General features: G+C 40.3%; 1 pseudogene; it reads right to left on the bottom strand.

The window, feature by feature from the left end:
• Positions 1 to 8,699: 8,699 nt before the first annotated feature.
• Positions 8,700 to 9,165, bottom strand: LOC146671425 (Ig heavy chain V region 6.96 pseudogene; annotated as a pseudogene).
• Between the last annotated feature and the right edge of the window lie 5,794 nt (positions 9,166 to 14,959).

Genomic DNA, 14,959 nt, shown 5'->3' with positions numbered 1-14,959 from the left:
ACAAATCCTACCATGTGAATTCATGGATTTTTTTTTCACATTCTGTCTCTCACAGTTGACGTGTACCTCTGGTGCAAATTACTGACCTCTGTCATCATTTTAAGTGGGGGAACTTGCACAATCGGTGGCTGACTAAATACTTTTTGCCCCACTGTACATTCACCTTCCACATCTTCTCAAGCTCTTGTCTGAGCCCTTGGTACTTCTTCAGCTTCTCATATTCCTTCTTTCTGATGTTACTATCACTCTGTATAGCTCTCTGTCTATCACTACGGCCGTCTTCTTCTGCTTGTCTACCACTTCTGTGGTTAGCCATCACCAGTCTGTCCATCTGTATCCGGAAGTCCAACAGGATCTTAGCTCGGTCATACTCGACCACCCTAGGGAGCATCTCCCATTTTGACCTTGGGGCTTCCAGACCATACTCTGCATACGCTGTTTCTGTATACTGTGCCCCTTGGTTATGATGTTCAATGTATGACCTGCCTCCCAACATCTTGCACACTGCTGTTATATGCTGGATTTTCTCAGGGGCATCTTTACACAGCCTGCACCAGGGGTCTTCCCTGTGGTAGATCCCTGCCAGCATTTGCAGCACCACCTTACTGATACTAGAAACTAATCCTGTTAAAAGGTATTCTACTGACAAAGATTCAAAAGGTAATTTGTTAAGCACTAGCAAATAAAAATAACGTTATGGAAGCTATTTAATATAAATAAGAATTTAAAAAAAAAGAATCACAAAGTGTCCTCATGGAAATAAAAGGTATATACAACATCTCCCACCCCATGCAGTAGACTGTGACAGCACTGAGCAGCTCCCTAATCTTACCTTACAACTAACAGTAATATCTGTTAGTTGTAAGGTAAGATTTATTATCTAATATGAATATTTAGCAACATTAATAAAATTAAGCAACAATACTCAGGTGGGCAGTGGAGTTTAAATCATGCTCAGTTGGTATTAAAAGACCCAAAGTCTTCCTAGAAAATATGCTGAAAATTACAACAGCAACAAAACCCTGAACTATTGATACAAGACAGGAAATCATATTGCACATGCAACCATGTTGTACTGCAGGTTATCATGGCCATGTTGCTGTCATGTGATTAACTGATTAGATATCTATGTTAGCAAGTTGTTGACTAGTTGTGCCTAACAAAAGGCTGGTGAGTGTATAGACAGCCAGATAAATAGAAATAGAAGAAGTCTGGTCGCACTAACTCCTCATATGTGTGTACTGCTTTATATAGCTACTCAACAAATGTCAGTCACTGTGACTCTAACAAACAACAATAAACAGCAGAATATTCATTATATTATTCAAAAGTATATTCAAAAATTTGTGAAAAGGGAAAAAAATAAATTGGCTGGATTGAGTTTACAACTTAAACAGTTAAACTCAAATTAATATCTTTGAATGTGATGGGCATACAGTTATCATCATCGTGCTTCCAGCCAAGTAAGTAAAGGTGGAAGGAACTGGATTAAAAACAAACAAACAAACAAAACGCAGTGGCATACACTCAAATCAAGATGAATAATTAGTCTAATTACTCTGATACAAATTATAAACAGAATTTTATTCCATGATCTAAAACTTGGCATGGTAACTTTTTGTACAGCATTGCTGCCACTTGTATCACTGTGGCTCCCGAGCACAATAATAAACAGCTGAATCCTCAGTTGTCAGGCTGTTCATCTGCAGATACACCTGCTTTATACTGTTGTCTCTGGAGATGGTAAAGCGGCCTCTGACTGACTGAGAGTGGTAGGTGCTACTACCACCATAGTTGATCCAAGCAATCCACTCCAGTCCTTTTCCAGGAGCCTGTCTGATCCAAGCAGTATCATAATCACTACTGAACCCTGAGTATGTACAGGTCAGTCTGTGGGAGTCTCCAGGCCTTTTAACCACTGCTTCAGGCTGAGTCAGAGTTTGACCCTCAGTACCTATAAAATGTTAACAGCAGTCAGTACAATCATATTTTATGAATATGTCTTCGTTAATCTGACAGATTTTTATATCCTTACCAAGGAAGGCCAAAAACACAATGAGAGAAACAACTAAATAAAGCGATCGGATCATTGTTAAGTCAGTTTTACCATCTGCAGTGTGTCTGTAAGAGCCAGTCCCTGACCTTTGTTTATACCATATATGAAGATGCTCTAAATTTTAAGTTTGCATGAACCCCTCCTCCTTAACCAAAAACCATGTTTCAGTTCATCCACCATTATACCTTCTTAGCATAGTTTTCAGACAGTCATAAGTAGCTTTTTGCCAAAAACCCCTAAAAAGCCATACTACAGAACAATTGTACCTCCATCTTGTAGTGAATATCTAAATAAAGAACTATTTTGTTAGATCATCTCAAAAATCGGTTCTCTATGTCAGAAACTTGCTTTAAGTGCTCCATACACAATTTTTAATAATTATTCATTTTATGATATCATGTATGAATATAATTTTACAATAGACCATTGATTATTGTAAACACTGGCACAAGCATTAATTACTTGTACTTTTATAGTATGTATTTATCTCTACAAGGATGCACATAATTTCTTGTACAAAGACACAGTTTTGTATTTTTGCCTCTGTGCAGCCCCACAGTTAATTCTAAATCAAACAATCAATAGATGATGAAAATTCAGTCCTTCAGCCTTATTCAAGGGATTTGTCAAAAGTATTGCATTAACTGTTAAGATACAAGGTCAAACAAGGTATAGTCCAAAAAACGTCTAATTTCATCTACCTGTGTAACAGGAACAATAACACTATGGGCATTTTTTCTCACCACTAAACTTGAAAAAGATACATTCAGTTTGGTAATCTGTGTACTATTTACACATGATTCCCTTTCCCCTTCCATTTGGCAAAATTGTTAGAAAAATCCATTAAGCCATGTGGTACAAATTTAGATAAATAGATAAATAAATAACAGAAGATTAAAGAGGAATTATTAACTTAACGTTAAGTTGATTGGATGTGCAATTTGTGGTGGATTCTCATTATTTTGAAGTATTTCTGCAGGGCTCTGGGAGACTTGTGTCACTGTGGGCTACGCACACAATAATAAACTGCTGTGTCCTCAGGCTGCAAATTCAATCCTGTTAGTGTTACAGATGAAGTAGAACTGTATGTGTGGTGGAGTAACTTGTTCTTCAAAGCATTGTTTTGATTATATACACCGCTGCCCCACCGAAGCACAATCCATGACAGAGTGAAGGAAAAACTCTATCTGATCCATCCTGTTGCACAGCTATGATCAGTCAAAGAATAACCAGAGACCTGACAGGTGATGGTTACAGATTTTCCAGGCTGCACAACCGCTGAGTCTGACTGGATGAGATCAATACTGTACACACCTGTAGAAAAAGAAATAAACATTATTTCCATTATTCCTCTGAATGTTCTGCATTTCAGCTGCATTTATTATTCATCTCCTCACAGGATCCAACTACCAGCAGCAGCATCAGAGTCACAGACAGCATGGCTGATGTTAAAGAAACTGATGTGAGCTCTTCTGTTCTCTCACTGATGCACGGATACACTTCACTCTTTTATAAGGTGATATGTGAGAAGATTGATTTACATATGGCATGCATTCAGTCAAGAAACTACCGTGCTCACAACAGAGGGTGTATTTGTGTAGTATTTACATTATAAATGCTTCCCCTTCCCTTTGGCAATATTGTTAGAAAAATACATTAAGCCAGATGTTACAAAACAGCTAGTTAATCTAAAGACATAATGCCCTGGATGGTCACTATAAACTTACTTTTAAGTCAGAAAATACTGAGATTTTTCCATTTTTTCAAAGCACAATTGAATAAACTGGTTTTACTGGATCTTTGACTTTGTTAATAAGCTAAATATATTTTCTATAACAGAAAAATAATTTTGACTTGGTTTGACGTGTTGTGTTTTAATCATATTTCCCTTTCATGCGCTGCAGTGCTTCTGCTGTATTGTTTCTGTTAGTCTGAGTTGAGTTGCAGTTGTTTTCTGATCCAAGCTGCATAGACAACACTACTGAAGCCTGAGTATGTACAGGTCAGTTTGTGGGTCCATCTCAGTGTTTGACTCTCATAACCTACAGACGATCATATTACTGGCTTCTATATTTACAGCATGTTGTTTGTCTTTTTTTGATAATGTTTGTAAAAGTAATATCATGTTCTTACCAGCCCAGTAAATTGACAGAATAAGAACAACAGCCATAAACTCAGGTGGGTTCATGATAAAAGCCATTTCTCTGCTAAATGTACAGTCATGTAGGTCAGTCACACAGTCTCTGTGCTGTATTCTATTCTGAATAATGATGCTTCTGATTACAAAGGATGGCCTTATAAATTAGCAGATGACATCACCTGGTCATCCATGTTTTAATACCTTCATTAACCACAAAAGTGTTAAGGGTGAGAATCTAATTTGAAAGTGTCCTTTGCCAACGTGCAACATTGCCATTTTTTACAATAAATAAATAAATAAACAAACAAACAGTAATATAAATTCAGATGCAGTCAATAATAATAATAATAATAATAATAATAATAATCAGAAACATGCTGAATATTAATACAAATATTTGACTTCTGTCAGCGTTTCTATACACTAATGGGCAGCACCGTGGTACACCTGTCACCTCATAATAAGATATTACTTGGTTCAAGCCTGCTAGGTCACTAAAAATGAATAGTTGTATCAAAAAAGAATGTGTCAATACTTATTAAAACAGTTAAATCTGATAAATATTCCTGCTTTGAAAGGTGCTCCTGGTCGAACTTAATAATAATTTGTGCAAACACAAATACATTATTGCCAACTTGTCAAAGAAAACAATTATTAAAAAAATGTAACTTAAAATTTAAATTGATTGATTTAAAGTTAAATTTATATTAATATATTTATTTTATGAATTTGTGTTGCAAGACACAAAGTCACCTGGTGGTGCTTTCATAGTGGGTTCGGTGTGATTCTCCATTGCCCCCCTCAGGTCTTTGTAAAAAATGGTTTCTGTGGAGTTTTTGTACAGCCTCTCAGATTACTTGAAACACTGTGACTCTTTGGCACAGTAATACATTGCAGAGTCCTCTGGCTTTAGGTTTGATAGTCTCAGATAGGTCATGCTGTTGCTGTTATCTTTGGTGATTTCTATTCGTCCTCGCAGACTGCTTGAATAGTCAGTTCCACTGCCAGAGCTATGAACACGCCCCAACCATTCCAACGCTTTTCCTGCAGGTTGTCGATTCCAGTGCATACTGCAGCAACTAAATGTAAAGCCAGATCCCCTGCAGGAAAGACTCAGAGTCTCGCCGGGTCTTTTCACGACTGGACTAGAAGGAATGGATTCCATACTCTGACCTGTAACACCTGATGAGATTTAAGAATTGAAGAGTCTAAAAACAAACTGAGACAGTTATCTGGCATGTATTATGGATCACAGCTTGAATGTGATTTAAGAATGTCTTATAGAGACAAAGCAAAAAGCAAAACTTACTGGGCAGAAAATGAGCAACCAGCAGCAGAGTGACTACATTCATCATTTTGAGGCTGGAGATGTGACCTCTCATGCTGCAAATAAAATACAAGACAAGTCAGAATTATAGAAGTACTCTGCACAGACTAAAGATTTGCATCAGAATATCACTGGGTGGGAGTGGAAAATAGCCCAGCAGAGTCAGTCACTCACTTGCATTTTCATATTTTCATTTTGAAATCTAAAGACTTAAAATTATGTTGTTGTTAACTCAAGCTGCTCTATTTAAATTCATTTAATAAAAAGCACTGTCTCTATATCCACTATCAGTGCCTTAAAACACACTATTGCCTTTGCAACACTTCAGTATTGAATTTTTTTAATAAGTTATTGATATTTTTAAAGGAAAAATAGCATTTGTTATAATGATCTTATCTTCAAAAAATAGCACTTACCACTGTCATAAAACTTGTTATGCACTGATAGAAAACAGAGGAGCAACCATCAGGACCTTCTTATATTTCTTTAAGTCATTTTTATGGCTTTAAATGTGATGACAAGCACTGTCCTGAGAGAACGATCATCTGCAAATATATCACATAAGTTATGAATATCAAACTGATATGATCATGTTACATAAAATGGATGTAACAACATTTTTGTGTGTGTTTTATTTGTTTGTTTAATTATTTAGTTTTGTTTTGTTTTTCAGCTACAGTTTGAAACTTTGTGATTAGATTTAGCAAAAGATCCTGGCTTGGGTTAAGATACACCATTTTATTGTACTACCTGGGATGTTAGCTTGAAGTGGGACATAATGTTTTAAAGTGTGATACGAAGTGGACTTGACCGAAGATATAAAAAGGTCAGTTTTCTAGATGACTCCTCATCATGGAGAAATGAATTCTTATACACCTCTGTAAAACAGAGTAAGATCATCACTTTTCAAGTATCAAAAAAGTTAATTTGATTATTTCGTTTGCTTGTTTGTTTTTTAGGGTAAGAAGACGTTTTTTCATAGTCTTTTCATAGTTTTTTTCAGTGTTTATCCCAATAAACTACAGAAAAAAAAATATGATGAAATTAATGTTCCTCCTGACAGACCATGCTTTGAAAGCAGAATGCTGTTTTTTGGTACTTATGAATAAAAACAAAATAACACAAAATCTCAGTGAGGCTGACCAGTACCTACATTTGTAATGCTGTTATGATTTAGATCATTGAAATGTTTCAGGAAAATGTAATTACTCTTACAGTTACAAACAAGTAAAATAAAGAGTTCTTAACTTCGGTTTGGTCGGGGCAAACTTAATTACTAATATAATACTACTTGATTGTTTGTGTTAAACGATGTGTCACTTAAATGTGTTGATGGTTTATCCTCAGCGGGCATTTATGTAACTATAAACCCTGTGTAAACAACTTTATCACAGAGGAAAAAAATAACAATAAACAAATATTACACATTCCTGCAAAAAATAATGTATTATATCGTTTTACTTCATTAACCAGTTTTAAAGGATGAAGATTATGTGTTAAATACTTTAACTTAAGAAATGGGTGTAGGGTGCGGCTATTGCAGTGTGGACTGTAATACACCAGTATTACACAGTAATACACAGTAATACACAGTAATACACCTCAGAGTCCTCTGACTTTAGGTTTGATTGTCACAGATACAGCAGGCTGTTGCTGTTATCTCTGGTGATTTCTGTTCGTCCTCTGTGCCTATTCTGCTGGAACAGGCAGTTCCACTGGCGTCATTATAAATACGCCCCCAACTATTCCAGTGCTTTTGCTGAATGGTGTCTGATCCAGTGCATGTTGCAGCAACTAAATGCTAATCCAGATCATCTAGAGGAGTGATTCAAAGTCTCTTCAGCATCTCTAGCATCTGACCTGTAATACCGGATGACATAAAAGGAGAGACGGGCCATGGAAGAATGATATGGTCAGCAAGGATGTCGTCTGGAATTACTTGTACAACTCTTAAGGATAAAAACACAGCAAGAAGCTGGAGAACTCACAGGACAGACAGAAAACAACCAGAAAAGTGAGTTCATTCATCATCCTGAGGCTGGAGATGAGGCCTCTGATGTTTCAAACAAAGTGAAAGTCACCAAAACAGTAGTAAACTACAAAGACATCATAAAGAGGGTGTGGTACAAGTACCCCAACAATGTCTACCACTGAGAAGTTTATTTTCATGTTAAAAATCAGGTCATTGTAAAATACTGTATTTTTCATTGTCATTTTGAAAGCTATTACTTGGGGAAAAAAATATGTTAATGTTTATTAAACAGTTCTACATTAAAACATTTTCAATTAAGTCATCTAACTATCCAAAATTGCCTTTCCTGTTATTTTTTTTTCTGACAGTCCATGAAAGTACATGCTTGATTAATGTATGAAGAAATGCACCCCAGTTGACTGGAAAATTGCACCTGGCATGAATTGTGATATCCTAAAAAAGGGGGTGACAAAAGAAAAGAAAAACACCATTAAACTGTTGAAACACGACGAAAACAGACATCTGCAATTAAAATATCTACAATCTAAAATATCTAATTATAATTTTTTGGTGTGTTTATTTTTTTGTGTTTGGTTATTTTTTTTCCTGTGTCAGTGGATACGTTTCATCTGTGCGTGTCTGTTGATGGTTGGTAACAGTGCCACATACACAGTAATAGACAGTGTCTTCAGGATGCAGTTTCACCACTGTTAATGTCAATATATTATTGGAATGTGTTAGTAACTTTTTTATTCACTGAACAAAGAAACAGTGAATCAGTAAAACTCAGGTTAACAATAAATTTCAAATCAATGAAGTGTTGATAATATTTATTATATGAGAACATGGCTTTTAAATACAGCTTTAGCAGAACTCGTGCTGTGGCCCAAAATGTTTTAAAGCCATTTACTAGTTTTTTTAAACGCTAAATTTAATGGCCATTTAATTCTAAATAAAAGTAAATTATTAGTACAAATCAGATATATCTTTAAAAGAATCATCAGACTGCGAAACAAAATTGCTTTGCATAGAAAACACTGACTGATTAGAAACACCGGTATGTGGAGATAGAACACACAAAAACCATGAACATTTATTGTGGCTATTTTTTTCTGAATGTGTATATGATAATGAAGTAAAGAAAAGAATAGTTTTTGTTTGACCTGGGGTGTTAAGTTTTTGTACAGAGTTTCGTTCTCTTGTGTCACTGTGGCTTTCGAGCACAATAATAAACAGCTGAGTCCTCAGTCGTCAAGCTGCTCATCTGCAGATACACCTGCTTTCTGCTGTTGTCTCTGGTGATGGTGAAGCGGCCTCTGACTGACTGAGAGTAGAAGATATAGCTACTGCCACTGCTGCGATAGGCGATCCATTCCAGTCCTTTTCCAGCAGCTTGTCTGATCCAAGCAGCATCAATATCACTGCTGAACCCTGAGTATGTACACATCAGTGTGTGGGAGTCTCCAGGCCTTTTAACCACTGATTCAGACTCTGTCAGTGTTTGACCCTCAGTACCTACAGAAATATTAACTTATTGTTGTGATCACATTTTCATTAGAAAAATGTTTGTTTGTCCAACAGATTTATGCATCCTTACCAGCCAAGGTAGAAAACAAAATAAGAGAGACAACTAAACAGTTTGGTCTGATCATTGTAAAAGTCATTGTTGTTGTCCACTCTGCATTCTGTGACTTTTACTCTGCAGATGAACATTTGAAGGCATTGGCCATATAAGTTTTGCATTGGCTCCTCCTACTCAACAAAAAACAAAAAACTCTTTTTCACAAAGTGAGAAGCAAAAGCTGGAAAATGTATAAATGACATTTGTCAGTAATATTTACCATGTACTATAAATAATTGCGATGCAGAATTTTCTAATGATTCAAATGAACAATTATTAAGACAGTGTGACTGAATTTCTGTCTGCTGTCTATGAAGATGAGAGTAATATTCATTTCAATCAGAGTAGCACTGCACTACCTTTCCAGCAGCATGTCTGATTCAAGGGTTCCAGTAATGACTGTCAAACTCTCACTTTATACCCATCAGTCTCTGGGATTCTTCAGGCGTTTTGACCACTGGTTCACACTCAGTTAGGATTTAACAGTACCTACAAACAAATATTTAATTATTAGGGGAAATTAATTAGGGAAAAGTTAACCTTGCATCAGTTCCTCCATCTGTTAGAGAACCACACCTTAGCTCATGCAAAATAGTCAGTAGCACTCGTGATTTTCATCATGTTGCATTTTTTGTAGAAATTCATGAACTGCAGCATGTCTGCGTATGTGTTCATCTTATTCTTCTACTGTAATCTTTTGCTATTATTTGTGAACACTGGAATATGTGCTCTTACACTGCTAATATTAAGCAGCACACATTTTTGTTTGTTAATTTCATAAAATGGAATAATATAGAATAAGAGGCTTTGAAGCATGCACACTTTTTTATTTTAATGACATCTATGAAGCTTTATAAACTCAAACTTCATTGAAGTTATAACAACTAATCTTAAGTTCTAATTTGAAGACATTTCATTACAAACTTGCATTATAGTTTGTGTGTAGCATATATCATTAGTGCAATTTTCATATTTTCTTTGTTTTTGTTTTTCAAGTTTTCATCATTATAGAAAGTATACAAGCCTTTCTTATTTAACCACTCCAAAACCATAAATGGTCTAAGGGCTCCTCCTCTGGTGGCTTCATGTTACAACTATTCAGACATTGAAGAGTTTTTGTTCAGGCCTGCTGATGGTTTCTGCTACTGTGACTCTCTGGCACAGTAATACACAGCAGTGTTTTCAGCCTGCACATTCTGTCCACTTAAAGTCACTGTCTTGCTGGAAGAGTCAGCGCTAATATTGAAGTTATTCTTTAGTGAATCTTTGTAGTATGTGGTATATTGATTGATTGATTGATCATACTTTATTCATCCCGAGGGAAATTGGGTTAAGGCTGCCAGCCGTGCCAGCGCTATCTTACCCTTCCGACCATACATACATTACACAAACATCACATGGGGAAGACAGGTCAGAGGGGTATAACATGGAAAATGCACAACATGAGGAAAGATGAGTGAAAAAATAACTCCCCCCAGACTGAGCTTCAACAGAGAGATCAGTTTGAGAACAGAAGAAAACACCTCTGCACATAGCACATGAAAAAACTCTTAATACACCAAAGAAACACATGACAAGCAACAGGGATGGGTAAAGGGTGAGAGACAGCCAGTGTAGACAGTACATCCGGGCCTGCAGCATATGCGCTGGTCCCCTTGATCCACATCAGCATCGGAGGGGAATAAGCGTCGAAGGCGTTTGGAGGGGGAGGGGGGATGAGTGTACATCTGCGTGTGTATATATGTCTGTGTGCGTGTTTGTGTATGTGTCCAGAGTTCAGCTGAGACAGTGTCCTTCGCCCTGCCAGGCTAAGTAAACAGTCTTCCAGCCAATCCAGGTGGCCTTGCGTAGGATAGGAAGAACAGTCTAAACACAGTCGTTATCAGGGTGTTGTTGTTCAGTTCCAGCCTTGAGACCACAGCTGGTGCCGAGTGGTAGCCGCATGAAGTGATGATGGGTTTACTTTAGTGCGAACAACTCATATGAATTTCAAAGCTGTTCTAACAGTCCAACACTGGTCTCTCAATCTCCCGTTGGAGAGCCGCAAGCTTCTCCATGATGTTATCAAACTTGCGCTCCATGATGTTGTCATTCTTGTGCTCAAAGAGCAGATTCTGAGAACTCATGACCGCAGTGAGCTTCTCCAAGATATTATCCAATTTGCGCTCAGAGATCTTATTCTGAGTATTCACAGCATCTGTGCGTTCTCCAAGATCTTATCCGTGCTGACTCAATGAGCCCATTTCGAGAAACTCACGCCTCTCCCCATCGTTCCAATCCCAGTGGGCAGCCTTGTGGGGGTTTGAACAGCCGGTTCCGCTTCCTTAATTCTTCGATAAGCCAGGGCCAAGCCAGCTCCGATCAGCCAGAACCCTGTTATCATGGTTCCGAATAGGTAGATATCTTCAGCGTCTTCGATCGACAGTCCCGCCAGGCACACCACCCTCCAGTTCTGCCACTCGTCCATCGTGTGCAAGGAAAGTACCTCCAGGACACTCAGGCTCACCCGAGCCCAGACTTCTCATTGAGGAAAGGGTGTCAATTGCATTCAGGGACCAGCTGATCAAATCCATAATTCCTCTTTTAGGTTTTAGAGAACAGACTGTGAGAGAGTGTTCCAGGGAAAAGTAATACAAAAAACACGAGACTAGACAAGGACACAAGAGGCTAAGCAGGGAAGCTAAGGGAGAGGAGGAGGAGGAGAGGAGAAAAGTGCGACTGCCTTCGTCAAGAGCAAGAGAGAAACAAATGATTTTATTTCCATATTTTATGTCCACTGCCTCCACTTATAATCCACTCCACTCCACTCCAGGTTTTCATGTGCGCATGCGCCAACCAGCGTGCAGCCTGTTACAGTCGCTCCTGCTTTTCTCTTAGTTTAGCTCTTTTTTCTTACGTATTCTTTTTTTTTTTTCTGACTTGTATTTTCCTCCGTTTTCTATCTCTTACTCAATCATGTGGATTGAGAGAGTTTTTGTTCTTCTGGTGGCCGTGGAACTGTTACTTTTATCATGGAACGGGACCGCGGCACATCTCCTACACGCACGGACTGTTTACTCCAGAGATCAGCTGATCGCCCTGATGCCGGCCGGCTCGCTGGCCAGGCCCGCAGAAGTGCCCGCAGAAGTACCAGCTGAAATTTGGAGGAAAACACATCGGGGATGCAGAGGTCAAGGACAGAAGAGAAGAAAAAAGGTGACGGTGAGACAGCGGAGGTTCGAAGCGAGGAGGAGGTTTAAACCGTGTCTGCCGTCTATCGTGATGGGAAATGTGCGATCGTTGGCAAGTAAAATCGACGAGCTCTCAGCACTGGTACGGAGTCAGAGGGAATACCGAGAGTGTAGCCTGATGTGTTTCACCGAATCATGGCTGCACCAGGTCATTCCCGATGAGAATGCTTCCGTGGAAGGCTTCCACACTGTTCGGGCGGACAGGGACAGCATCGCTAGCGGTAAGCGTAAAGGAGGTGGGCTTGCTGTTTTAGTTAACAACCGGTGGTGTAACCCTGCCAACATAACAATCAAAGAAAGGATTTGTTGCCCGGACACTGAACTGTGTGCTGTTGGACTCAGGCCGTATTATTTACCCAGGGAATTCTCTCACGTCATCTTGGTGGCTGTTTATGTTCCCCCCTCTGCTAACCCCACAGCTGCATGTGACACTATCCACTCTGCCATAGCTCGGCTACAGACTCAGCACCCGAGTGCCTTTATTGTGATCTCGGGTGACTTCAACCATGTATCACTGGACAATACACTACCAACATTCAAACAATATGTGGACTGTCCCACCAGGGGAGAGAAAACTTTAGACTTACTGTATGCTAACGTCAAGGATGCATACAGCTCCTCCTCCCTCCCCCCACTTGGTAGGTCAGATCATAACCTGATTCACCTCACCCCCCGCTATGTGCCAATTGTGAGGAGGGAACCTGTGACCACCAGGACTGTTAGGAGGTGGTCAGAAGAGGCAATAGCGGAACTACAGGGCTGTTTCGAGGTGACCGACTGGGAAACACTCTGTGAGCCTCACGCCGAGGACATCAATGGGCTTACTGAGTGTATCACAGACTACATAACTTTCTGCACCGACTCCATTGTTCCAGCTCAGACTGTTCATTGTTACCCAAATAACAAGCCGTGGGTGACTAAGGACATCAAAGCCCTCCTCAACAACAAGAAGAGGGCTTTCAGAGGGGGCAACAAAGAGGAGGTGAGGAAGGTCCAGGTGTTACTAAAGGACAAGATCAGAGAGGCTAAGGACAATTACAGGAGGAAGCTGGAGTGGAAACTCCAGCAGAACAGCATGAGAGAGGTGTGGAGGGGCATGAAGACCATCACTGGATTCAGGCCAACCAACAGCAGGGGAGCTGAGGGAGGTGAGAATAGAGCCGACGAGTTGAATCTGTTTTTCAATAGATTCGACACCACAGTGTCTGCTCCCACCCCCACAACCTCACCTGCAGTCAGCCTGGAATCCAGAGCCACACCACTGTGCCAGCCTCTCTCTTCACATGTTGCCTCCTGTGAGATTCCTGACACCCCTCCCCCACCCATCACCTTCACTCAATACCAGGTTGAGATGCAAATGAGGAGACTTCACTCAGGCAAGTCTGCTGCACCAGATGGAGTGAGTCCCCTTGTCCTCAAGGCCTGTGCCCCCCAGCTGTGTGGAGTCTTTCATAAACTGTTTATGCTGAGTCTGAGTCTGCAGAGGGTCCCGGTGATGTGGAAGACATCATGCCTCGTCCCTGTACCAAAGACGCCTCGTCCCAGTGGCCCCCAGGATTACAGGCCCGTGGCACTGACCTCCCACATCATGAAGACCCTGGAAAGGCTCATCCTGGACCAGCTGCGACCCATAGTAAGACCACATCTGGATCCCCTTCAGTTCGCTTATCAGCCTCGTCTCGGAACAGAGGACGCCATCATCTACCTGCTCAATCGTGTCTACACCCATCTGGACCAGCCGGCGAGCACTGTGAGGGTCATGTTTTTTGACTTTTCCAGTGCTTTCAACACCATCAGGCCGACCCTCCTGGGTGATAAGTTAGCAGCGATGCAGGTGGATGCTTCTCTGGTGTCCTGGATTGTTGATTACCTGACAGGAAGACCACAATATGTACGTCTCCCACAGTGTGTGTCTGACAAGGTGATTAGCAACACAGGGGCACCACAGGGGACTGTCCTCTCCCCCTTCCTCTTCACCCTCTACACCACAGACTTCAGCCACTGCACAGAGACCTGCCATCTTCAGAAGTTTTCTGATGACTCTGCGGTGGTTGGATGCATCAGCAGGGATGATGAGACAGAGTACCGGGCTGTGGTCGACTCCTTTGTCACGTGGTGTGAGCAGAATCATCTGCAGCTCAACGTGGCAAAGACCAAGGAACTGATCGTGGACTTCAGGAAGACCAGGAAACACTTGACCCCTGTTTCAATCCAGGGGGTCAGTGTTGACATTGTGGAGGACTATAAATACCTTGGAGTACACATTGACAATAAACTGGACTGGGCTAAAAACACCACAGCACTTTACAGGAAGGGCCAGAGTCGTCTCTATTTTTTGAGGCGACTGAGGTCCTTCAACATCTGCCAGAAAATGCTGAGGATTTTCTATGAGTCTGTGGTGGCCAGTGCGATCCTCTATGCTGTTGCATGCTGGGGGAGCAGGCTGAGGGTCGCAGATGCCAACAGACTTAATAAACTGATCCGTAAGGCCAGCAGTGTTGTGGGGATGGAGCTGGACTCCCTCAAGGTGGTGTCGGAGAGGCGGATGCTGTCCAAGATAAAGACAATGTTGGATAACACCTCCCACCCACTCCATGACATGTTGGTCAGTCA

Source organism: Rhamphochromis longiceps, linkage group LG4 (assembly GCF_057381845.1).
Source record: "Rhamphochromis longiceps isolate RC_006_pf linkage group LG4, R_longiceps_female_GT1.1, whole genome shotgun sequence".
Classification (NCBI taxonomy): domain Eukaryota; kingdom Metazoa; phylum Chordata; class Actinopteri; order Cichliformes; family Cichlidae; genus Rhamphochromis; species Rhamphochromis longiceps.
Note: the sequence above shows the minus strand (reverse complement) of the source record. Positions and strands in the feature narration are given on the sequence as shown.